Source organism: Heterocephalus glaber, unplaced genomic scaffold (assembly GCF_053883595.1).
Source record: "Heterocephalus glaber isolate CG9 unplaced genomic scaffold, H.glaber_assembly_v1.0 deba00001472, whole genome shotgun sequence".
Classification (NCBI taxonomy): Eukaryota; Metazoa; Chordata; class Mammalia; order Rodentia; family Bathyergidae; genus Heterocephalus; species Heterocephalus glaber.
The window spans coordinates 79735529-79762442 of record NW_028258315.1 but is presented as its reverse complement, the minus strand read 5'-3'; the positions used below and the strand labels follow the sequence as shown (position 1 = coordinate 79762442).

The 26914-nt window shown below is 34.2% G+C and overlaps 1 long non-coding RNA gene across 2 annotated transcripts in view; it reads right to left on the bottom strand.

The window, feature by feature from the left end:
* Positions 1-26914, bottom strand: part of LOC147826428 (uncharacterized) — a 90114-nt gene that overhangs the window by 5360 nt on the left and 57840 nt on the right. Inside the window, exon 3 of one of the 2 annotated variants that reach the window (XR_015439540.1) lies at positions 13297-13339. The exons of the other annotated variant lie outside the window; for it this stretch is intronic. This is a non-coding gene — a long non-coding RNA (uncharacterized LOC147826428). Of the gene's footprint in view, positions 1-13296; positions 13340-26914 lie in introns of those variants that run through there. 2 annotated transcript variants of the gene reach the window in all.

Below are 26914 nucleotides of genomic sequence, written 5' to 3'. Positions count from 1 at the left end.
TGTGAAATTACAACAGACCTAGCAGAAACCCAGAGAATCATCAATACCTACTTCCAGAACCTACGCCAATAAGATGGAAAACACAGAAGAAATGGACAGATTCCTAGACATGTATGAATTACCAAAGTTGAATGAAGAAGACCTAAAAATTCTAAACAACCCAATATCAATCAATGAAATTGAAAATGTAATTAAATTATTAAATTTAATTAAATTAAATTTAAAAATTAAATTAAACTTACCAACAAAGAAAAGCCCGGGTCCTGATGGTTTCACCACTGAATTCTACAAGACATTTAGGGAGGAACTACTGCCACTACTGTTTAAACTCTTCAATGAAATTGAAAGGGAAGCAATACTCCTGAAATCATTCCTGGAAGCAAACACCACCTTGATCCCCAAACCAGAGAAAGACTGAACCAAAAAAGAAAATCATAGGCCAATCTCACTAATAAACATAGATACAAAAATCCTTAATAAGATATTGGCAAACAGAATGCAGAAGATCATCAAGAAGATCACATACCCTGACCAAGTGGGATTCATCCCAGGGATGCAGGGATGGTTCAATATATGCAAATTAATCAATGTAATACACTATAACAATAGAGCCAGAGACAAAAACCATATGATCATCTCAATAGATGCAGAAGAATTATTTGACAAAATTCAACATGCATTTATGATAAAAACCCTATAAAAAATCGGAATAGGCGGTCTCTACATCAATCTGATAAAAGCCATCTATGAAAAACCAAGAGCCAATATCATACTAAATGGTCAAAAACTGAAATTCTTCACACTAAAATTAGGAACAAGACAAGGATGTCCACTATCACCACTCCTGTTCAATATAGTTTTGGAAACATTAGCCACAGGAATTAGACAAGAGAAAGAAATAAAAGGAATAAACATAGGAAATGAAGAAGTCAAATTGTCATTATTTGCAGTTGACATGATACTCTACATAGAAAACACCAAGAATTCCACCAAAAGTCTTCTAGACTTAATAACCAAATTCAGTAAAGTAGCTGGATACAAGGTCAATACACAAAAATCAGTAGCTTTCCTCTACACGAACAACAGACTTACTGAGAGAGAAATAGAGAAAACAATTCCTTTCACAATAGCATCAAAAAACTGAAATATCTAGGAATTAACCTAACAAAAGAAATCAAAAATCTCGTCTCTGAAAACTATAGCACTTTGAAAAAAGATATTGAAGGGGATATCAGAAAATGGAAAGACATCCTGATCTCCTGGGTAGGAAGGATCAACATAGTGAAAATGGCTATACTTCCAAAATTGCTATATGGATTCAATGCAATCCCAGTTGAAATCCCAGCAGCAGACTTCATAGACCTTGAGAAAACAATCCAAAAAATTCATTTGGAACAAGAAGAGACCCAGAATAGCAAAAGCAATTCTGGGTAACAGAGACATGGCAGGGAGTATTACAGCCCTCAACTTGAAATTCTACTACAAAGCTACTGTGATTAAAAAAAAAAAAAAACAGCATGGTACTAGCAAAGAAACAGACCTGAGGACCACTGAAACAGATTAGAAGATGCAGAAACAACTCCAGACACACTCAGCCACCTCATCTTTGACAAAGGAGCCAAATACCCTTGCTGGAGGAAAGATAGTCTCTTTAATAAATGGTGCTAGAAAAATTGGGTTTCAACTTGCCAAATACTAAAACTAGACCTATATCTCTCACCATGCACTAAACTAAAATCGAAGTGGATTGAAGATCTAAATATAAAAACAGAAACACTGAACCGGCTGAAACAGAGGTTAGGTAGAACTTTTGAAGACATTGGAGTAGGAAAAGACTTTATGAACAAAACTTCAGTTGCCCATGAATTAGCACAAACAATCAACAAGTGGGATCTCTTCTTACTAAAAAGCTTCTGCACAGAAAGAGAAACCACCAGCAGTGTGAAGAGACAACCCACAATGTGGGAAAAAATTTTCACCAGCGGTCCCTCAGACAAAGGTCTACTATCTCGAATCTATAAAGAACTTAAAAAGATCAGACCTCCCAAATTTAAAGACCCAATCCAAAAATGGGTATCTGAAATGAACAGACATTTCTCACACAAAGAAGTAGAAATAGCCAATAAATACAAGAAAAAATGTTCAACATCACTGGTCATTCGAGAGATGCAAATGAAAACAACGCTGAGATTCCACCTCACTCCAGAAAGAATGGCTGCTATCATGAAATCAGCCAACAACAAATGCTGGTGGGGGTGTGGAGAGAAAGGAACAGTACTTCACTGCTGGTGGGAGTGTAGACTGTGGAAATCAGTATGGAGAAACCTGAAAGAACTAGGACTAGAGGTCCCGTTTGACCCAGCTATTCCCCTGCTGGGTATCTTCCCCAAAGAATTAAAAGAATCATACCACAGTGATATATGTGCACCCATGTTCATAGCAGCACAATTTGTAATAGCTAAAACTTGGAAACAGCCCAAATGCCCCTCAACTGGAGACTGGATTAAGAAAATGTGGGGTTTTTTAATAAAATAGTGTACTACTCAGCCATCAAAAATGAGAAATTAGAGACATTTATAGCTAAATGGATGCACATTGAGGCGATACTCTTAAGTGAAATAAACAGGACACACATGTTTAAATACCAAATAGTTTCTCTAGTGTGAGAAACTGAAAGTGCAAATAAGGACTAAAAGGTGTAATAGATAATGTGAAATAGGAAGAAAACAGGCAAAGGGGAGGCGGAAGCGGCTGGGGTAGGGGAAAGGAAAGAAGGAATGGAATTAATACGAGAAAATGGAAAAATGGAAACAAAGTCTTTGTAAATAGGGAGGGATGGAGGAGTTGAAGGGAGGGCAGGGCAAGGGGGAAAAAAATAAGAACCAAGAGAGTATGTAAAGGTGCATATCTCCAGTGATGAATGTCATATCGTACACCTAAAATGTACCAATAAAAGGATATACAAAAAAGCGTAAAAATACATTTTTATCAGTGTTTCTATACCCACCCCAGAGCACTCAATAAATTTACTTACACTGTGTACTTTGTTTGCATGATATAATGTAAGATACTCAACAAAACCTTCATTATTTATAAATTTATTTGGTTACAAATGTATCAATGAAATGAAACAAATGAATTTCTCTCTTTATCCAGAAATTAAACTTATAAAAAAAAATTTGTCCCATTATCGTAAAAAAACTTTGGTCCTGACTAATTATCTAAGCATTAGTTTTGATCCATAATGAGATAAACACATTACTGCATTTACTTCACTCTACAAATATGAACCAAGTACCTATTATAGGAAAAAGAGGCAATGCAAGAGATATTAAAGTGCTGGAGGGGGAAGGGTAGGCAATTTTCAATAAGGTGGCAAAAGCAGACCTCTTTTTAGTGGACATTTTGAGCAGAGTCAGATCCAGAAGGTGAGGTCACTCTGAGGGTATTTGGGGAAAGTGTTTGCCACGAAGAAGGAAAAGCCAGTGCGAAGGTCTGAAGATGGAGAATGCCTGGTGGATAAAAGCACAGCAAGGAGGCCAATGTGGCTCGTGCTGAATGTGTGGGAAGTTTTAGAAAAAAGGACAACAGGACTCTAGACCATGTAATGTCTTTAGGTCATCCCAAGTAAGGTTTGCTTTTGGTAGGGATGACACAGGAACTATTGCCTGTTTGAGCAGAGTGAGATGCTATCAGACACACCACTGAAAAGATCTCTCTGGCTGCTTCAATAACAACAGACTAGGAGGGCAGATGATAAAGCAGGAGCCCAGGTAGAATGGTGTTGGGTAGTTCAGGGGAGAAAGGATGGGGTGTGGTAATCTAGATGTGATTTTTTTTAAAAAGTAGTTATATTATCATTCTTCTTTGAAAATAGTTATCACAATTTTTTGATGTCAAGTATCAATAATGTCTCATTGTAAGCTGACAAGTGATTTAAAAGTATATGTATTTATGATAGATATACAGATAAAATATTATAATTATAATATTTACAAGAGACTGTTTTGTTCTTCTATTCTTCTCTGTCATGTCATGCAGGAAGGAGGCCAAAGCTTTAAACAAATCAAGAAAACTATGAAAGAATTAAGTTCTTTTGTGATCAAAGCCACTTTTAGAGAATTCATGTGGGACGAGGAACTGAACATTTTAACTTTATATGCTAGCTGCAGTTGACCCTTGGGTATTACAATAGCAAATGAAAATGTATCATAGCTTTTGTTGTCTCCTTTTAATAATATTAATAACCATGTTCACAATTTTTAATTGAAATACTCCTTGTCCCAAGGATACAATAGATTTCTAATTGATCCATTTCTCAGGTTGTATACTTATACTTTCATTGATATAAGCTTTTAATAGCTGAAACTGTTTTAAATTTCTCCCATGAGGATATCTCAATTTTACTTCTCATTAAAAAGTCTGGTAATCTTCCTGGTAACTAGATCATGTAGGAAAAAAATCAAAACTTCTAAAGGAAAGACAATTAAGAGCTTATGCTTTAGATATCCGGTACTGATATAGGATGTGCAATGTACATTAAAAACTTCAAAGAGAAGATATCTTTAAACTTAATAACATTTATAGAAGAAATTGTCCATATACTTAACTCTATCACAATTACTTCAGCAGGAAACTGATAGGTAAATGATACAGCCACTGAAAAGCAATGAAAATATGAAATATATCTTAAGAATAAACCTAATATATGACATAATGAATGAAGTATAAATTTAATGAATATTATATTGGCACATAGAAGAGAAAGTGAAATATGAACCCATGCAAACAACTTTCTTTGCAAATATAAGATACAAACCCAAATAGCTTATATAATACAGAATGAAATATTCTGCACTCAAAATTACAAATAAGAAATAATGAAACTTAAAATATCAGTGAAAACCAGAATTAAATACTAAGTTATAACATATAATTGGAAGGCTTTCATATTTTGTAAGAAGAAAGGCCTCTTAAATAGGTTTAATGGGTCAATTTAAAGAAAACAAGTGATAGAAAATACAGGAAGTAGTCCTGCTCCCTAGGAATCTGTATATGTGTACATCCATTCAATGGAATTAGAAAGATAAATATACTGTTGAAATGAGAATAATTAGTAAAATATCATAGCTGAGTAATTTTTGCAAAGGAACAGAGGCAAAATATTTTTTTAAAATGTCTATAGTGCTATTTGATATTTTGTTTAATGACAAATAAGAGCAAAATGTGCAAGAGAGTAGATCAGGGCACTGACTTTGTTCTGAAGGTTTAATAAATTCTTGTTTATCATTTTATTAGTGATTGAAAATTTCTATATCCTTAGAATAGGACCAACTTAGGTATCCAAAGAGGAAAGATCATCATACTAAATCTTTTCCCAGAGACTAAACATTTAAGGAAAGAAAACTATTCAAAAGAAGAAATGAATAAAACTGAGAGGAGAAGCCAGCCATCCTTACACACATTTGATTAATACACAACACTTCATGATGTATTCTAAGAAACTACTAAAATGCAATGTACCTAATGATTTACCTAGGAGGAACAAGAGTTTGGACTACCTACCCAAAGCCACAGACTAAGAAAACACCTATCTACTTTCATTTCTTTGATGACCTTAATGAACCATGCCTTAGCCAATTTCAGGGTTTGGGGTTTGTGTTTGGATATAGCCAATCTAATTATGATAACAGAAGTACAGTAAAGATTTTTAAGGTTAATAGGCCAACCCGTCATAGTCTTAAGCTCACATTAATGTAAGATGCCCTAACATCACCTGATCAGTCTTATAAAGTCTATTTGTTGACTATCCTTCCCCCTTTAAAAATACTGAAATATAAAAACCAAACATGATCTCTGCTTCCCACCAAGATATAGATTAATAGGAACAAGATTTAAGTTCCCATAGAACAACCAATATTCTGAAGACACTGGATCTGAGGTAAGAAAAAACAATTCCCAAGAAATGGAAAACCAACAAGAAAAACTGCATCAGGGTCCTAATTTGAGAGAGTTCCAAGGCCATGGGTCAGGGATGAGGAACCCAGACAGAAAGTGCTAAGTTAAGGAGGTGGAGAAAACTAAGGCAACTAAAGCCAGGAAAGGAGAGAGTTGTACTTAAAAAAAAATCCAGAGAACCATGGAGGTTCTTGACTATTTAGCACAGAACTAATCAACACATATGTGTGAGGAAATTACTCAAGGCCTACAAAAGTATCACATGAAAGGATTAAATGCAACAGTACCCAGAACTCACACAGGACAAACAAGCTAGATTAAATAATAATACCTTTCCAACAAGTTAGATTAAAGAAAAATCATGCATAGTAGTGTACTCATGAAATTCTTGCCTCAACATTGGAAAATAACTAGCACTAGACACTGACTTGCTTAAGACTCACCTAAAAGATCATAAAAGTAAGACTTGAATGGATAAAATAGTTTTCAAGTAATTTAAATTACCTTCAAAAAACATGGAAGAATATTTATAGGAATACAAAAGTCTTCAACATGCAATAAAGTAAAATTTCAAATAGCTACAGTCCAACCAAAGATTGACAGGTAGGCAAAGAAGTAGGGTAACATGGCCCAATTACAATAAAATAAACAAATAAAAATGACTCACATTGTTAGAATTAACAGACATGATCTAAACACTGTAATTGTATTTCATATGTTCAAAGCATTAAATACATACACAGAAGACATTTTTTAAAATGACTTGAACTTCTAGAGATACTATAATATATGAAGTGAAAATATACTGGATGAAATTAACAGCAAATTGTTGCAGAAAAAATTAAGCTTGGAACTATAGAAATAAAATAATCTTTATTAAAACAGAGAGAAGAGGAACTGCACAAAATGAATACAACTTCAGGAAGCTGTGGGATAAATTGCAGCATGCTCATATATGTATAATTAGTAATACCCAAAGAAGAGAGAAAAGGGAGGAAAATATTTGAGGTAGTAATAGCTGAAATTTTTCCAAAATTAGTAAAAATTATAAACTTGACAATCTAAGGAGCTTGACAAATCCCAAGCACAAATAGCTTGAAAAGTCGTATCACAATAAAATTACTTAAGATTAATCTGAAATAGAAAAACTTAAAATCAGCCTGAGCCCAGACAATTATTTTTTATATCACAAAAAGAGCAAAAATAAATGAATTTTTATCAAACTAAAAAGTTTCTGTCTAGCAAAGAAAACAATCAACAAAAAGAAACAATAACTTATGAATTGGAAAAAATGTTTACAAACCACATACATATAAGGGGTTAATTTCTAAAATCTATAAAAGACTCATACAACTCAATAGTAGTAATACAAATAACTTGACTTTTAAAAATTGGCAAAATATATGAACAGATATTTCTCCAAAATAAAGACATTAAAATGACTAAGAAGTCTATGAAAAAGTGCTCAATAGTATAAATTATCAGAGAAATGATACGTTATATTGTGTCATGCCTGTGAGGATAACTATTACCAAAAAAAGTCAAAAGATAACAAATACCATTAAAGATGTGCAGAAATATTAACAATTAACTCTTGTATGGTGTGGATAAAAATGTAGATTAGCATATTCATTATGGAAAATACTAGGAAGGTTTCCAAAGAAATTTAAAATAGAGCTACCATATGATGCACCAATTTTTCTTAATGGCACATACTTAATAGAAATGACATCAATGCCTTGTAAAGGTATCTTATTCTATCTGCACTGTGGCACTATGCACAGCAGTCAAGATATAGAAACAACCTAAACTTTCGTGAAGATAAAAAAATCTATGGTACCTATAAACCATGGATTATTATTACATCCTAAAAGAGAACATGATCTTACCATTTTGCACAACATGGAATCATGGAATTTACTATGCTAAATGAAATAAACTAGATGCAGAAAGAAAAATATGGCAAGAACTCACTTATATGTGGAATATTTTTGTTTTGTTTTGTTTTGTTATTTTGGTTACCAGGGATCAAACTCAGGACCTTGCGCTTGTGAGGCAGGTGCTGGAACCACTGAGCTAAATCCCAGCCCTATGTGGAATCTTTTAAAAAAGTCAAATATACAGAAATAGGCAACAAAACTGGTTACTAGGAATAGGGGTGGTGCAGAAAATAGACAAGTATAGGTCAGGAAGTACAAATAAGTAGAGATGAAGAATGAGCAAGTCTTGTGATCCAATGTACATTGTGAGGACTGTAGGTAATAAAACTGTACTACGTGTACGAGAGTAACGCTAAATGAGTAAATTTTGTCCACTCTTGCCACAGAAAGGGGAGAACTATGTGAAATGACGGGTGCATTGATTTGACTCGCTGTCATCACCTTTTTACTATCTATATGCATCCCATAACATCACGTTGTATACCTTTAATATGCACAAAACAATTTTTTTAAAGCAGCCCAAGTAAAACAATGTATATGCAAAGAAAGAGAGACAGGGATGACAACAGAGTGTCCATCAGAAATAGTCCGAATAGAAAACAATGGCGCAACACTTTATAGCACTAAAAGGAAAAAATGGTGACATTATCCTAATGGCAGTCAAAAGAAATCTGAAGTAGCTACATTACCATCAAGGTAGATTTTGAAGCAAAGGATACTATTAGGGTTATCTGAAGATCAATTCATTAAAATGTCATAATATTTCTAGCCTTAGGCACCTAATAAAGTTTCAGATTTGTTAGAAACAAACTCGTTCAACGGCAAGAAAAAACAGGCAGCTCTAAAATTATAGTCACAGATTTCAATACCTTTCTTCAATAATCAATAGACCAAGTGGAACGAAAATAAGTAAAGATATGGTAGAGTTTAATAATATTATGAAATACCTTGACCAAATTGGTTAAACTCAATTGGTTGACCAAATAAATAAACTCTTCCCAACAATAGCAGATATTCTTTTCAAGTATTTGTGAAGCATTTATCACATATTCTGGACCATAAAACAAATTACAGTAAATTTTAAATGATTCAAGTTATTTTCTTTGACAAAATAAATAAATAGTGTACTGATAACAAAGATGTCTGAAAAAACCAAGCACCTTCCAAGGGACAGTTGTACTTCTGGCTTTGTCTCCTTTTGGACCCTAATTAAAATAAGTCACAGTATGGATGGCACCTGTGTTTCTCAGTTAAAAACACAAGCAAAAAGTTCCAGGATATCTAATTTTTCAGAAGGTCATTTATTTCCTATGTTTAGAAACATTTCTTAAACCTGTATTTAGTATACTTTTCTCAAATTGAAACCAACTTAAAGATATATTAACTATTAAAATATTAAATGATTAATACACACAATGGTTTCATTTTGTTTTCTAGATGAAGCAATGCCCCACGCAAAATAACAAGATCTTATCTAACATTTGTGTGCATTTGGTGTGTATAAAAGCATTGGTCTGGAAAATCATTTCTCCAATCTGAAGCAAATCATTCCCTATTTGCTTTTAACAGATGCCATTTAAGCTAGTATTTTTTATATAGTAAAAGAAAACTTGAGAAGAGGTAGAAAAAGGTTATCTCCCAAATTTATCTCTAATTTTAAAAGAAGTAAGATGAAAATTAAGTGGTTTTGAAGGACACTTTGTCTCCTTGTAATTGTATCATGTTTCTAGCCTTCATAAGGTGCTAAAATACATTTAACTGTATGACTGCATGTTTCTGAAAGAATTCATTGAGAAGAATTTTGGAAAATCAAAATATAGTAGCACTAGATGTTTCTTTGTGTGAAAACTTTTGTAATAGCTATTACAGAAAGGGTTATTGCTTCTTAAAAGAGTCATTTAGATAGTGATATTCTATAATTTGAGTTTATTTTTTATTTTGATACCTTTATCTCTGATAGGTCATGTTTATTCCATATACCATATATATTGGAAATGCAGCTGATTTGACCAAATTGAACTCTTCATTTTGATCTTTGCGATGTTAGAATTGCTTTTTATTTAACAAAATTAGTCAGTCATTCAATTATTTGTTGACAATATCCACATAAGCACTAACTTAGCAAATTAGTATTGTTAATCTCAGTCACTAGGGAGGAAATAATATCATTACTGTTGAATTGCTGACAGCATGATGTCTGGTCAAATTAAGGAAGTTTTCTGTTTCATAATAAATCAACAATCGTTTGCTTTGAAAATATGTTAAAATTAGTCTTTTCAATGGTATAAAATCATCACTTGAGATGACATTGTTTTGTGACATGTTTAGTAAACAAATTGATTCATTTATTGCATGTCTACTACATATTAAGCACTGAAAGATTCTGAACATCTTGTTGGAGAGTCAGTAATTGGGGAGAATGGTCGAAAACAGGAAATCTGTAATACAGTTTGATAAAAGTGGTGAGAGACAGAGTATAAAAGAGGAAGGTGACAGAGAAGTTCTCTTGAAGAGAATGCCAGTGGAGCCAAGTTCTCAGCATCCGAAGGTATTGGGGAGAAGAATGAGTTTCTCAGCAGGGTTGCATAAATGATGGGTCTGGGCTAACCTTGCTCTAGGTGGAGTGAAGCGTTTGTGAGAAGGTTCCTGGTAAGAATTATTACAGTCAGTTTCAAGAATTTAGGTGTGGAAAGCACCTTGAGTGTGACAGTGAGAGGCAAGAACTAGAGCTGAAGCTGGGACCAGATCTGGACTGTTCTTTCCCCCTACTGTAATTCCCAAAGTGATAGTAATCTTCACCCTGTGGCTAAATGCATTCAATGTCTATGAGGTAAGTGCTTCTGCTTTCATTACTCCTTTGAGTGGGTGAAGTTTCTAATCTGGTGGTTTCTTTGAAAATATTTTGAGAGATCCAAACTGTTTGTTGCATCTGTACTCGACTGTCTTTTTGGTTAATTATGAATCATAGGGCATTTTTTATTTTCTTAAATATTTTGAAAGCATCTTTCCATTCTTATTTGGTGAAGACAAAGGCCATTCAGATTTGTGTTGCCTAGTGTGATCGGTTTTTTGTTTTGTTTTGTTTTTTTGAAATTTTGGAACAAGTACTATGGGGAGCTACTGTCACATTTTCAGTTTCCAAATTTAAAAGTAACATTTTTATCTGACTGTGAGTAAAAGTTTATTTCCAAGAAACAATCATCAATCAGAAAGAGATTTTCAACTAAGCACCATCACCTGAAAAATACCAGGACAATAGTTCCAGGAGACACTTCTCTGAGACAGTATCAAGGTTGTTTTTGTATAAATTATTTTCAGTGAAAACAATGTATTTCTTTACATTTCCTTAACTAATTTTACCTTCATCTCCATCCTTCATTAAGGAGCAGTGAAACATAATCATCTTGCCAGTTAATGATGTTTCCATTTTATTTCTATTAAATAGTCTCCTCTTAGTTTAAAAAAAATTCCTTACAGGAAATTGCTGTTGGTCTTTTACAAAGGCTTCCTCCCATTCTGTTTCTTCTGCTCATTTTAAGTACAGGAGTGGAACTAGGGTGGGAAGGGGCTTATTATGCATTTCTGGTGCAGGGATAAGACCTTAGATGTGCAAAGTGTTGCCCTGGGTACTTTGTAGCATCTCTTGTCCCCTTCCAAAAGTGAACACTGTTTTTCTCTTTTGGTATATCTTAACCTTGTTTTCCTTCCCAAACTCCAAGCTCTTCAAGTGTGTAGGATTGCACATTGATAGCAAGAAAATCTATTTAAGCAGAGAAAAGAGTCACAAGTCTACTGTAGTATTCTAGGAAAGAAATCAAGATACTCCTTACTAAGGAAATGGCAGAGGAAATCCAGCACAAAATTACAAGTATTATTTTATTCAATTTTTTTTTGTTACTCTGAGCAGTATGTACTGTCACATATACAAGGAGATATGTGAAACTCAGTGAAGGCTCAATGAAACTTTATAAATTGTGTAGGAACTTATAGTTGATTAGTAGATCTATATGATTCATAAGTTGGTTCATGACTGATTTTGTCAACTGATCCATGAACGAATGAAAGACAAATGTGTCCAGAGCTCACTAGACAGGACCACCAGCAGATATGTGGAGCTTGATTCTTGAGGTGCACCTGAGTGACATCGCTCAGCAGGTTTATGCAGAGGAAGCTAAGCAAACTTTTTAAAAAGCTAATGTGAAGAAAGGACTTGCAAATATTACTAGGATGGTGATACTAAAGCTCTTTTTATGACCATTTCTAAACCTCCACTCTGAAGTTTACTTCAGTTTTCTACCCATCACTGATTGACAGAGCAAGATAAACCTAATTTCCTGGCCCTGTGTGAGAGAATCCATCACATAAAACCAAAATCTTAAACTACAGTTGGAATGATTTGTTGAACTCCAAATTCAATTCCCTTTTGGTATCAGAGTACAAATTTTCTTCCACTAATTATTCTATTTCTTGAGTATTAAAATTCTCCACAGCTCTATTGGATGTTTGTTTGTTGTTCACTCAGTTTAATGATGGCTATTCTCTCTTACTTGTCCATTCAAATCTAATCTGAATTGCAGTTGTACAGTCTGATTAAAAGTTAGTGACAGCAAGACTGTAAAAAATGTAAAATGAATCAGGTTTCAACATCATACAAGCCATTCTAATTTTGATGCTAATGTGAATAATTCTCAAAAACAATTCCTTATTTTAGTGTGACCCTCCTTGAAGTCAAATTATCTCCATTCCTAGGTTTTTAGACTTATTAAATCAAGATTTCAGGAGGAATTTGTTTTTGAGATTTTCTCCACTCGCACTGCTTTAAAGATAAGCAATATCTTCATGTGTGTTTGTTCTATGACTCTTTCATTGCTATCAGAATGAAACAACTGTCTCTAATGAAAACAATTTGTATCATAAAATAAATAAGTAAATAAAAGGGAGAATTAATACAAGTGCAACAGTGAGAAAGCATAGCACTCTATTATAATGAGTAAAATCCTAAGCACTTAAAAATATCAAATTCTGGCAAAGATGTGAAACAATAGGAACTCATTCGTTCATTGTTGGTGGGGATGAAAATACTACAGCTACTTTGGAAATTTCTTACAGAACTGAATAGTCACCATGTGAATGACCAACTGCTCTCCTCAAGATTTACCCACATGATTAAAAAATCTATGTCTAGGCACATGTTTATACCAGCTTTATCTATAATTACCAAAACTTGGAAAGCTATCAAAGTGTCTTTCAAGAGGTGAATGGAATGAAAAATAATAGTATATTCATAATGGAATATTATTCAGTGATAAAAAGAAATGAAACCAAGTCCCAAAAAGACATAGAGAAACTTTAAATACACATTGTTAAGTGAAAGAAGATAAACTTAAAAGGGTACATACCATATGATTGCAACTGTATGACTTTCTGGAAGAGGCAATACCCTGCAGACAGAAAAATCATGGAACTCAGGGGGCAGGAAGTAAAGCATAGGGCACTTTTATAGTAGTGAATTTATTGATAACATAACAATGGATATATATTATTATACATTTAGCATAGAACACACAAGAGTGAACCTAAAGGTAAACAAGGAGCCTTAGTTAATAATAACATCAATATCAGCTCATCAGTTCTGACAGACTACACAATGCAAGATGTTGATAGAGGGAAAAATGAGGGATGTACAGGGGAGTATGGGAACTCTATAATTTCCACTTATTTTTCTGTGAACTTAAAATTGCTATAAAAATACTCTATTAATATAAAAATATCAGAGGCCTCAATTCCTAACTAATACCATGTACTATATACATCATTGTATTCTCTTTCAATAAAGCAAGTTTGAAAAATAATTTCCCTTTTGCTCATTCCTTGACTATCAGTAATTTACATTTGATACAAAATTACTTTTATATGACGACTTGTTAAAGAAATTGAGATCAGTTCTAGGAACTGAGATAGACAGGATATAGGACAAAGACTGTCTAATTGTTCCATGGACACATATTGATATTTACTCACAGATGCTAAGAACTCAGGGTAGCAGAGCAAATGGGCATCATGTAAAAGAAAATAATTTGTCTGACATCACAAAAACATTCCTGATCTAAACTCTAATCTCAGGTGAATAATGTCGGTCTTAAAAAATCAACTATGGTACTCTTAATGGATTTTTTTGAGGTACAAAAATTAGACTGTGAACATAAAATGAGTAGCAAATAGTTTTATTTAAGCTGAGAGGAAGGAAACAAATGACAAAAGCTATTTTCTTTATTTTGTATATTATTTAAATAAATTTTACGCACATAGATGATAATAAAGACTAATTCTGGCACAGTTTTTGCTTCTCATTTGACATGAAGTCCCAGTAATATTTACGATATGTAGTGCTAACATGAGATGTCTGTCACACTGAGTGTTTATTCAGCACTTGCTGATGTTTACAGACATTTTACACAGGGGCTTTCACTCATTGATCAAATGTGTTTGAATTATGGAGCAGAGGAATATATTAATCTTACAGTTGGAAAAATTAAAAGCAGTTTAGATAAAGATATCCCAAAATTTCTTCTTAGAATTGGTTTAATCATTGCCCAAAAACATATGAGTTAAATGTAGCTTTTTCTTATTTGAAGTGTTCCTGTATGCAAATGAGAAATGAAGAGAATCCCTAACTTTATTTATTTGAATTTATAGATAATTTAATACACATAATAAATATATTTTAAAATATATACATTATACTAGTTCCAAACCCAGGGTCTTAGTTCCTACATTATACTTAAGTAATACCTGAAAAAAACAGCTTCAAACCATCTAGAGAACTCACCATGGAATGCAGACTCAAAGAGAATCAAATGAAACTTTAATGGCACTAGAAGAAATCTTTTATCACTACCAAGTGAAACATGACTTTTTATCTACTTAATTTTAAGTTCAGAAGTTTCCAAAATCTCTGATTCAAGCATTTTTCATAGTAAAGAAAGTACATTTTTAGCCTTCAAATGTTCATACTTCTTTTTATGGTATATTTCTACAATTATAACAAAAGAAATTCCCAATACTTTCAAGAACTTTAGGGAGAATATCTTGACAGCCATTCCAAATAAAGTCCAGATTTCTATTTTTTTTTTATCATGTTGTACAATGGATCTCTTGAACTCATTTATCTTGTCTAACTAAAATTCTCTATCCTTTAACCAACATCTCCCCATCACCTTTACCTTTGGTAATCAATTTTACTGTCTGGTTTTTTTTGGGGGGGGGGTTGTACTGAGGATCGAACTCAGGACCTCATGCTTGCCAGGCAGGTGCTATGCTGCTGAGCTAAATCCCTGGCCCTTTACTGTCTGTTTTTATGAGTTTATCTTTTTAACTTCCAATGTAAGTAAGGTCATTCAGTATTTCTTTTTTTGTGTCTGGCTCATTCCAATTAACATAATGTGTTGGAGATATTCATTCATGCTGTCATAAGTGACAGAATTTCTTTCATTTTAAAAGTTAAATCATATTCCATTATGTATAGGTGCTATGATTTCTCAATCCATTAATCCGGTGACAGACATTTAGGTTGATTCCATATCCTGGCTATTGTGAATACTTCTGCAGTGCACATCAAGTGCAGATATTTCTTTGACACACTGATTTCTTTTTTGTATACATTCTCCGTGGTAGGATTGATGAATCACCTGACCACTCTATTTTTAGTTTTGTAAGTCACGTCCGTAGTGTTTTCGATCATAGCTGTATTTACAGCCCACCAACAGTGTGCAAGGGCCCCCCTTTCTCCAAATCTCCTCATCTTTATCTTTTTGATAAAGGTTATTTTAATAGGTGCAAAGTAATATTTAATAATGGCTTTAATTTGTGTTGCCTTGATTATTAGTGATCTTGAGCATTTTTTCATATACCTGTTGACCATTTGCAAGTCCTCTTTTGAGAAGTGTTTATTTGGGTTCTGCACTTCCTTTATACTGGAGTCATGTGTTTGTTTTCTTGCTACTGAGTTATTTGAGTTCATTATATATTTGAATATTATCCCTTATAACTTGTATGGTTTGAAAATATTTTCTCTCATAGGTCGTCTATTTTTTAAAGTAGCCAATTCAGTGAAGTTTTCTAAGAAGAGGAACAAGAGAAAAACAATACTGTGGTTATATGAAAGGCTAGTACTCTACTGTTATTATTAGTGTTATTCTAAATACCATTAAGTGAACATTTGGTATATAGAGAGAGATAGAAATAACATATAGGTAAAGATTAAAATACATAAATATAATTATAGGTAGATAGATATAGATATATGACCTAGATTCATATGTAATTGATAGACATTGAATATAAAAATCAGTGATGTTCACAAGAACCCTATGATTCAGGATTTATTATCCCTACAGATAAAGAAATACTGAAAAGTGAAGAAACTTATTCAAGATTACATAATGGGTCATTACTGTCAGAATTCCAAATTAGGGTCACAAAATGTATGTACTTTCTATACTGACATCTTTTGATGTTTTTTATTCCTAGCCAATAAATAATGGGAAAAAAAACAAACAAGTTACAGTTACAGTGAATGACAGCCTTTGCCTGTTCCCTTCAGGGTGCTACAGAAAATGATTACAGTACATATGAACAATGATAGGTGCAAATGCTGAATCTTTAACACTGATGTACAACCATGGGGAAAATAATTTAGGTGAGAGGCAAGTTGGTGATTTACCTGTGAGTGAGATGAAGCAGGGATATGGAAGCTGGCACTGAGATGGGGTAGGAGGACAGACTGAGATTCAAAAGGAAATAACAAAGCAAAGTAAGAAAAAAAGGTCTGACTCTCTTGCCCACCACAGAGTGACATAAATGGCCCAACATTCCTGAGTATCTCACTGATACATGTACCAAAGGATGGCTTTAAGGTATTGGTTCTCCCTCCTCCTCTCTTGAGGGACACTTGAAAATTTCTGGAAATATTTTTAGTTGTCAGGACTGGGGGTGTGGGGCTACCTGCCTGTAGGGTAAAGGCCAGGGATATGCTCAGCATTGCACCATGCAAAGGATAGCCACCAAAACAAATAATTATCCAGCCCTAGATATCAATAATGTAACTGCTGAGAAATCTCGTGCTGGGAATCTGTGATTTCTTTCTCGGTGTTTTTACACAAAGGACCCTTAGAGTAAAGCTGGGAACAGATGGAATGAATAAAACAGTGACTGTTCATTCCTTGGTCTCTTGGATAAATTTCCAGATCTTTGGAGAAAGAATTTAAGGCTATGCTGAAAGAGCTGCTTTTATGAGAAACATTATGAGCCAATAATACTGCTGTGTGGAATTCAGAAAAGAAAGTAGAACCCTAAAGTCTGAGGAAAGGGATATTTTCACCAGCATGGAGCTGGCACTTTGAGGATGTCTTTGGCCAAATCATTAGTACTTTCATCATAATAATCATCAATAAATGTAGTTACCATAAATGAATTTGTGAAGAGATGACAACTTTAAAAGTCGCCTAGAGTTGAAGAAGAATAGCATGCTGAGTGGATGACAAGCAGTGACTATCACTAGTTGAAGGGAATATCAACACATGATTTGGCTTGTTTCCTATCTTTAAATCTGCTAGATATTTCTGAGAGTGGGGGCCTTCTTTGGGGGCAGAAGGACTCGTGTAAGCAGACACAAGCAAAAGCAGGAAACTTGAAGTTTCAAAGTTGTTTTGACCACTTCCTAAGTATATGCTGATGAAGTTTTGAAAACGTTTACATAGCACAAGATATAAAAGACAGGACATCAGTCTATACATTGGGAAATTCCCATGTTAGATTCCCTTCAAACATCCAGACCGATTCAAGACCTCTCTACTCAGCTGCCCATTATTCCTAGCATCATCAGGCCTTATGTTTGTTTGTTTGTTTGTTTGTTTGGTACCAGGGATCGAACTCCGGTCCTTGCACTTGTGCAGCAGGCGGCGAAACCACTGAGCTAAATCCCTGGCCCCTCATCAGGCCTTATGAATAGGCCACTCAGACTTCTATGATATGGTTTCATTGTTATTCATGAGAGCTTTGTGAAATGTGTTAGCTCTAGTAACTGAATCTTCATTTCAAATACCATTCTCCACTAAACTGAGCCAGAGAAAAATGCATGGTTCCAAGGGTGAGGTAGAAATAGTTAAGATACACCTTAAGTATGTGATTTGCCAGAGCATATGAAAGGGCTAAAAGAATGATGGGAGCATGTCATAAAGGCCCAGAAGCCAGCTCAATGGAACTTTTATTGACCCAATCTGGGGAAATTTAAATGTCAAATAATGATTGTAAAAGAATATAGCCTATTCAATAAAATAATAATCCAGGAGTCCATGGTGGTATAAATGAATAAGAAAATGCCCTTTTATATGGCTAGAATATCAACTAATAAATGAGCAGAAAAGATGGAAGTAGAAAATCATAATTTTATAAACACCTTTAATCAGCCAAGAACTATCTAGGGATTCTCAAAATAGTGAATAAAATTTTGAAAGTACAAGATTTTTACAAAACTTCAAATAATTTTTCTAAAATAGTTAATCTTACAAAGGGAAAACTAATTTTACAATAGAGAAACCTGGCACAGACCATCTTAACAAACTGATCAGAATTAATAGCCTTCCCCTCATTCTTACTCCCTACCCAGTAATGATTTAACTTAATGTCATCTGTCTCCTAATACAAATTATTCACAGGGACACATTATCAGTTCTGTGGCATTTCTGCCCCAAGATGCACAAACTGAATGGAATTATGGTAAAACGGCATATAAAACCAAATATAAGGACCTTCTCCAAATAACTCTTCTGTCTATATTCTTCAAAAATGCTAAAGGCATTAGAGACAAAAATTGAGAAGTAAAGCTGCTCCATATTATAGGAAACCAAATGTATTATGTAATCATGAGTCACTTCATGAATCAATTCTTCTATAAAGGATATTAATAAATTGGAAAAACTTGAATGGTGTCAGCAAATTAGATAACTGAATGTACTTATGTTAATTTCCTGATTACAATCATTGTAACAGGTTATGCAAAGAATGTTCTTAAGTGTAGTTAGTGGTAAAGAGTATCTTTTTCAAAAATTATTTTCACATGTTCAGAAAAAATATTTTGTATGTATAACACAAATGGGGTAAAATGAAAATATGAATCACAATTGGAAATCAGGTTAAAGGTAATGGAAGTTCTTTGAATTATTCTTGGAACTTATAAATTTGAAATTATTTCAAAATAAAAAGTTATCAAAATAAACAACAAAAAGTTTAATTGGATGATTTCTAATGACAAGTTGTCATGGACCCAGAAAACTTACTACAGATTAAAGATTCCATGTTTATGGAGAAAACAACATATTTTTCACCCCATGACTGATTTTAGAAATGACTAAATATATTTGCTGTTTTTCCAGAATGGTTATGTGCAGAATAATATAATGCCTGAGTACATGAAATTCAGTGCCAGACATGAATGACTGAGTGGGAAGTTACTTTATCCATCTTTACAATGGAGATATGAGAAGTATTCAAAATATATAATGAATTTTTAAAGATATTAAGGTAAAAGAAAATGACATTAATCCTCCTCAAAATCCTTCCCCTGAACACACCTATCCCATCATTCTTTCTATTTTTAAGGTAGTTCAGAAAATTCTCTTTTGTGTCTTTATGAGATAAATTCAAAACTAGGGTGAATGCTGCTGCCCAATCCCATCCAACAGAAAGGCAGGCTCATAAAATTATGGTGCATCCTCATCCAGCTTATTCATTAGATCCAACACTGTGTTATTTCTGTCTTCCTCAAAGTCAAAATGACCATGAAAGATAAATGATTTGGGTGGATTTAGGACACTTAAGCAGCTACAACAGGACAACTAGAGACAATCATGAAAGGGAATTTCCAGAACTGCTGTAGAGAGTAGCATGAATGACAGAATAAATCTGTTCAAAGCAGGAGGGAGCTTTTAAAGGGAGATTAACAGCAATGTATCTTTTATCTAATAAGCTTTCTTAAGTTAAACATTCACTGTATATTTTGATCATCCCTTGTAAATAGCAGTATCAACCTCCTAGTGTTGCCCAGAGAATCAAATGAGGTACAGGAAGTCAAGTGCCTGGAACATGAATATTGGTGTTTATTTTGTCATTCGGAATAAATGCTAATGTGTTCCTTAGGTTTTGAAGAATCTAAGTAATTTAGAGAGGGAAAACAAATGCTCTTTAAAAAAAAAGTCAAGGAAGAAAATAATTTTTCCATTAAGAAAAAATAATTACTTCATTTTATAAAACAAATTAAGGTAATTGGATTCACTCTAGGACATAGCTGAGAAGCCTTAAAACACAACACTGAGATGAGACATGAGTGTGCAGAGTTCATCTGCTTGCTGAGTCTTCAGGAGCCAACCTTAGATGGACATGCCTACTTTATTTCTGAAAGCACCAACATAGATCCCTAAAGAAATGATCTAGTAATAACAGTATTTTCCACTTATTGGACATATTATACCTGACAGGCTGCTGTTTTACATATTATTTTGCATAAACTAGCTCCTTACAGCCTCATAAAAACTCTTTGAATTGGGCATCATCATCCTGCAAGTCAGGTGGTATACCGTTGAATTTTGAATCTTAGCAGTTAGATTTCATAATGGATCACAGAGGAAATTAAAAAAGAAATTAGACAGTTTCTACAACTAAATGACAATGCCAATACAACATATCAGAATTTATGGGACACAATGAAAGCAGTTTTATGAGGGAAATTCACAGCAGTGAATACTCAGGAACACAGAGCAAGCTCAATTAAACAACCTAATGCTGAACCTTAAGCTTCTACAAAAAGAAGAGCAAGACAAACCTACTCATATAAGGGAGGCAATTAGATCAGAGCAGAAATCAATGCAATGGAGACTATGAGAATGATACAAAAAAAACAATGAAGCAAAGAGTTGATTCTTTGAAAGAATAAACAAAATTGACAAACCCTTAGCCCAACCTTACCAAAAAAAGGAAAGAAAAGGCTCAAATCCATGCAATTAGGAATACAAACAGTGAAATTACAACAGACCCAGCAGAAATTCTTTGCTCTTAACCACTGCATAAAGTTTCTACTTTGACTCTGTTTCCAGTGAATAACCACAGCAGAGTCATGGGAATCCTGTGTAGTCAAGAAAGGAATCCACAGATATCTAACTTTGGAAGCTTCAAGAAAGTCAGCTAGAATTAGTAGCAGACTTTTGGCTTCTGTGATGAAGTTAGGGGCACAGAAGTCCAGCCTATGGATATAGGGGTATAAATTTATAGCAACCACAAAATTAGAATCTGTCTAGAGAGTATGGGGGTAAATAATCAGCAAGAAATGACTCAAACCCAAGGCACAAGAAAGAATTTCATTTCAAAGAGAATAGAAGATCCTGTATACACTTGATTTTACTACCAACTCCAGATCATTAATCTAGAGCATGAGCTTTGAAGTGAGACCAATTTTGTTTTATATCTCAGCAGTGGTAGTAAAAGGTTGTTTTAAATTTTATGTAAGTTAGATAAGGTTTTCCAGTCTTATCTTCCTCACCTGAAAATTGTGTGTAATAACATGTATTTTACAGTATTATTGTGAGGATTAGAGACAATTTATGTTTAAAGACTCACTGTCTGGCTTTACTTAATAATAAGTGTTACTACTAGAGATAATGGGAGCAGCAATGAGAGTCCTGGTAGCAGTGCTACTGATCTTGTCATGAAGTTAAATCTTTGAATGAGGAGAAAGTCAGACTGGCAATACAGCATAGATTAAGGGAAATGAGGCAAGAATTTAGACCTCCAGAATTCGTTGTTGCCACTTATCATTCATTTACCCACCAAGTGAGGACTGCACCCTACCTCACTTCTGGAAACCAGCCTCTCTCTACCCTTACTCCATGTAGCTGTGAGTGTAACTGTGACCCTACTTCCTTCTTGGAAGACAGTACTGAGTCCTGGATATCATCCTGGTCGCAATGAATGACTTGATGATAAACTTATGGCCTTGCCAGAGCCTGAAGGTGGCTAGGGCTAGAAGCTTTTGGTAAGACTTTTGGGGTCAGAGTTTGCCTTCCTTTATTTTCTTTTCTTTTCTTTTTCTTTTTTTTTTTTTTTTTTTTTTTTTTTTTTTTGGTACCAGGGATCAAACTCGGGACCTTGGGCTTGCGAGGCAGGCGACAGAACCACTGAGCCAAATTCCCAGCCCTTGCCTTCCTTTTTTACTGAACAATGAAGGTGAAATGATCTGAAGTTGCTGTGTTGGGTGGGGGGATCTTGTCTTAGAATAGGGCCAACACTAAAGAAATTGCATCCAGAGATAAAGAAAAGTCAAGAGGATCCTGACAGCATTATTTGAACATGGGCATTAATCTGTGCCCAGAAACTTACACTACGTTTTGAGTATCCACTTAGTTGTATCAATAAATTATCTTTTCTGTTAAACTCTGTGTGGTTCAAATTTTCCATAATTTACAACTTAAAGCTTCTATAGAGAAGGAAAAAAATCCCACTTTTATTTACCATCTATTTTCTTTCCCCTACTAAAATTTTAATGAGGAGATTCAGAATCTTGGGAATATACTCAGATTAAAGAATATAGGGATAAGTAATTGCACAATCACACAAAAATTACCATTAAGCACATTTCTATAATGTTTTATATAAAGAAATGTATTAATTATTCTATTCTCATATACATCATATATTTGTGTATGTTCACAATGAAGTAGTGAGAATGAGAAAGCACTTTCTCTAAAATAGACCACATACTAGCTGATAAGGCACACTTAAATAAATGCAAAAGAATTGAAATTATCCCATGCGTATTAGCAGATCATAGAGCAATGAAACTAGAAACCAATGGCAAAAGAAGCCAGAGTAATTATGGAAACACATGGGAATTTTAAAACACACTAGAATAATCAATGGGTCACAGAAGAAAGCAAGGAAGAAATTAAACAACTCCTAGAATCAAGTGATAATGTTAGTACAACATACCAGAACCTATGGGATACAATGAAAGCAGCCCTGGAAGGAATTTTATACCAGTGAATGGCCACATCAGAAAGACAGAGCAAGTTGAAAATAAGTAACATAATTATACCCCTCAAAGTCCTAGAAAAACAAGAAAATTCCAAATTCAAAGCAAGTATAGAGAAAGAAATTATAAAAATCAGAGCAAAATTTAATGATATTAACATTTAAAATGTACAAAGATTCAATGAATCAAAGAGCTGGATTTTTTTTGAAACAAGCAAAATAGACTAATCCTTAGCTAATCTTACCAGAAAAGGAAAGAAAATATCCAAATCAGTGCAATCAGAACAGACAGTACTGAAATCCAGATTATTAGTAATTGCTTATAAAACCTGTACCACAATAAATTGGAGCATTCAGAAGAAATGGATAGATACATAGATACACATGAATTACCAAAACTTAAACAAGAAGATATAAAGATGCTAAATGATTCACTAACAGACCATAAAATTGAAGCAGTAATAAAAAAAATACTACAGGAATAGCCTAGGTGCCAGTGGATTTTACCAGGACTTTAGGTGAGATATAATGCCAATAATCCTCAAACTCTTTAAAGACATTAAAAAGGAAGGAGTATTTCCAAAGTCACCCTGAGGGCTAGCATTACCCTAATATCACAACCAGGCAAAGACCCAACCCAAAGAGACTACCACAGGCCAAGCTTTTTAATGAACATTGACACAAAAATCTAATGAAATATTGGCAAACAGAATGCAACAAATCAAAAAGATCATACATTACAACTAAGTAGGCTTCATCCTAGGGATCCAAGGATGGTTCACCCTGTGCAAATCCATAAATGTAATACATCACATAAACAAAAGGAGAAAATTCACATGATAATCTCAATAAATGCAGACAATGCCTTTGACAAAATCCAGTATCCATTCTTCATTAAAAAAATCCTTAGACAAAATAGAGTAGAACTTTATCTCAATCTGATAAAAGTCATTTATGCAAACTTACTTCTATTCATTATTAAATAGGGAAAAACTAAAAATGTTCCCTCTAAAATCAAGAACAAAGCAAGAATGTCCACCATCACCACTCCTGTTCAATATACTACTCAAAACATACCCAGAATAAGGAGGCAAGAGAAAGCAATAAAAAGGCTATGTACAGAAAAGGAAGGAATAATAATAATATCATTATTTGCTGTTGGCATGATCCTCAACAAAGAGTCCTCCAAAAAGCTCACCAAATGACTCCTAGAATTATCAACCAAATTTAGCAATGTAGCAGGATACAAAATCAACACACAAAAATTAATAATGTTCCTGTACATCAATAATGAACTCACCAGAAAGAAATTAGGAAAATTAAACCATTCACAATAACATCAAGAAAAATTAAATAAAGAATTAACCTAATAAATGAGGTGCAAGACTTCTACAATGAAAAACTACAGTACTCTGAAAAAAGGAGATCAAAGAGGACAGGATATGGAAAGATATCCCATATTTTGGATAGAAAAATGCCAAAATGGCCATGCTTCTGAAACTGAAACACAGATTTAACTCAATCCCAATAAAAAATACCAACAGTATTCCTCACTGAACTACAAAAACAATAATAAAATTCATATGGAACTAGAAGAGACCTAGAAGAGCAACATCAGTTCTGAACAAGTACAAAGCAGTGGGTAAAAACAATCCAGGACTTGAAATTATAATACAATGTACAGTGATAAAAACAGCATGATATTGGCACAAAAGAGTCATCTGTATCAATGAAACAGCATGGAGGATACAGAAACAATTCCAGACACATTGAGTTATCTGATCTTTGCAAAAGGGGCCAGAAACATGCTGGAGGAAAGACAGCCTCTTTAATAAATGGTGTTGGGAATATTGGCTACCCACTGGCAGAAGAGTGAATCTAGACCCATATCTCTTACCATGTACTAAAACCAAAATCAAAATGGACTAAAAAGATCTCTTATATTGTTGGAGGGAATGTAAATTTGTAGAGCTACTGTGGAAATAAGCATGGAGATTCCTCAAAGAACTAAAACTAGAAATTCCACTGAATCCAGCTATTTCTCTTCTAGTTTCTTCCCCAAAGTGTTAAAGATACCATATTGCAATGATACATGCATAATCATATTTACAGCAGCACAATTCATAATAGCTAAATCTTGGAAGTAGCCTGTGTCTATCAACGGCTTAAGAAAGTGCAGTATTTGTACATGATGCAGAACTACTGTGCCATAAAGAAGCATAAACTTGAACCATTTGTGGGAAAATAGATACACCCTGAGACCATAATGTTAACAGAAATAAAGCAGACACATAACATTACTATATGATTTCTCTTACCTAGAAACCCAAAATATAAAGAACAAAGTAGTAGATAGATAATAGTATACGGGGTGGCGGGGGGCAGATCTTTTGGAAAAGGTGATGGAAAGAAGAGGAATGAAGGAGAGGGGAAGGGGGTGAAAAAAGAAATTGGGATGTTTTATGTACACGTATCAACTCCCCACAAGGAATGCAGTCATTATGTACTGCAAACATATACAACAAAAAAAGAATTGAATAAATAAGCAATGATGTAGAGGAATTTGTGTATATCATTTATGTAATTACTTGGTAAGAAATTATTGAAATCCCATATTTTGAGTAAACCATTGATTTTGACAGATTGTAGATGATATCTATAGCAATAATTTTCAAAATTATATTGGATGTAAACCCAAAATTAATCTATAACAGGTACAAAACATTCTAGTTTCAAAAGTGCCTCGACCTACACAGTGCAGGGTCCGAAACCAGGGAGAGTGGTGGGAGATGAAGAAAAGACCACGAAGAGACCAAGATTATTCTTGATAGCTGGGACCAGGTGGGACCATAGCCTGATGAGCTAATGGCCGCCTGCGTCCAGTGCGCTCTTTATTTTATAGAGTAGGAAGGCTGGGTAACTAGTGCCACGTGGCCCGCATAGTCTAGGCTGAACGCCATTATCTCGTGATCGGGCATGCGCAGAAAGGGAACAAGGATACATAACGTAACTGTCTCCTGAGGCGGTGCCAGCCAGGGTCTACAATTTTAGTGTCTGACTCTCTAATCTATGGGGGAGAAAGGGAGCAGGGAAGAGAAGGGCCATCTTCAAGCGTGGCCATGGCACAGAAGAACCTCATTTGCGTGAGAAAGGAAAAGAGAGATGCAGAAGCAAAAGGAACAAAAATAACACTTTACACTAGGTCGGAAAGAAAAAGCTGCAGTTAAATCTGCTTATTTTCAGCCGAATGTTATAATGTGGGATGAAACTGAATGTGAACTCCATATACTGAACTGGCCACACCAAACTGTGGAATTCAGAACCAGGCACTGGTGATTCGACAAAAAAGTACATTATCCAGATTAGAAATCACTCTCTTTTTACACTTAAAGCTTTCTATTTTTATTAGATGAAGACAGCATATCCAAACATTTTTAAAAATCAGAAATCATTACAATAAGAACATAAATAAGTTTACTGTACTATTACTTTTATGAAGGTTAAATTTTGATAAAGTTTTCAATGCAGAACAGTCATGCTAGGAGGCTTTAGTTCTCTAGGTGTGCGGCTATTTTCACTCAACTTTTAAGAGGCTTTGATCTGACGAGATCAGCCACAGGATGCAGACTGTAAATGGCGAGATGATTTGAGAGATCAAATCACAAGTGAAATCCAGGCAGTCTATCTTTGAGCTTCAGCCTAAAGAGAAGAAGCAGATACACTTATACAAAATCCAGATGTGACTGGGCTGACAGAATGTGCCCTACGACACACAACCGTTAGGAATGGTAGAAAAGAAATCAGATATTCAGGGAGTCTGTGAGCAGAAAGCTGCAAATAAGCAAAAACTATCAAGGGTACACAACCCCATAACTTACCAGGACTAAATAGGTACATTGAATGGATCGAGAGGGAAAAATATAGAAGAACCCCAGTCT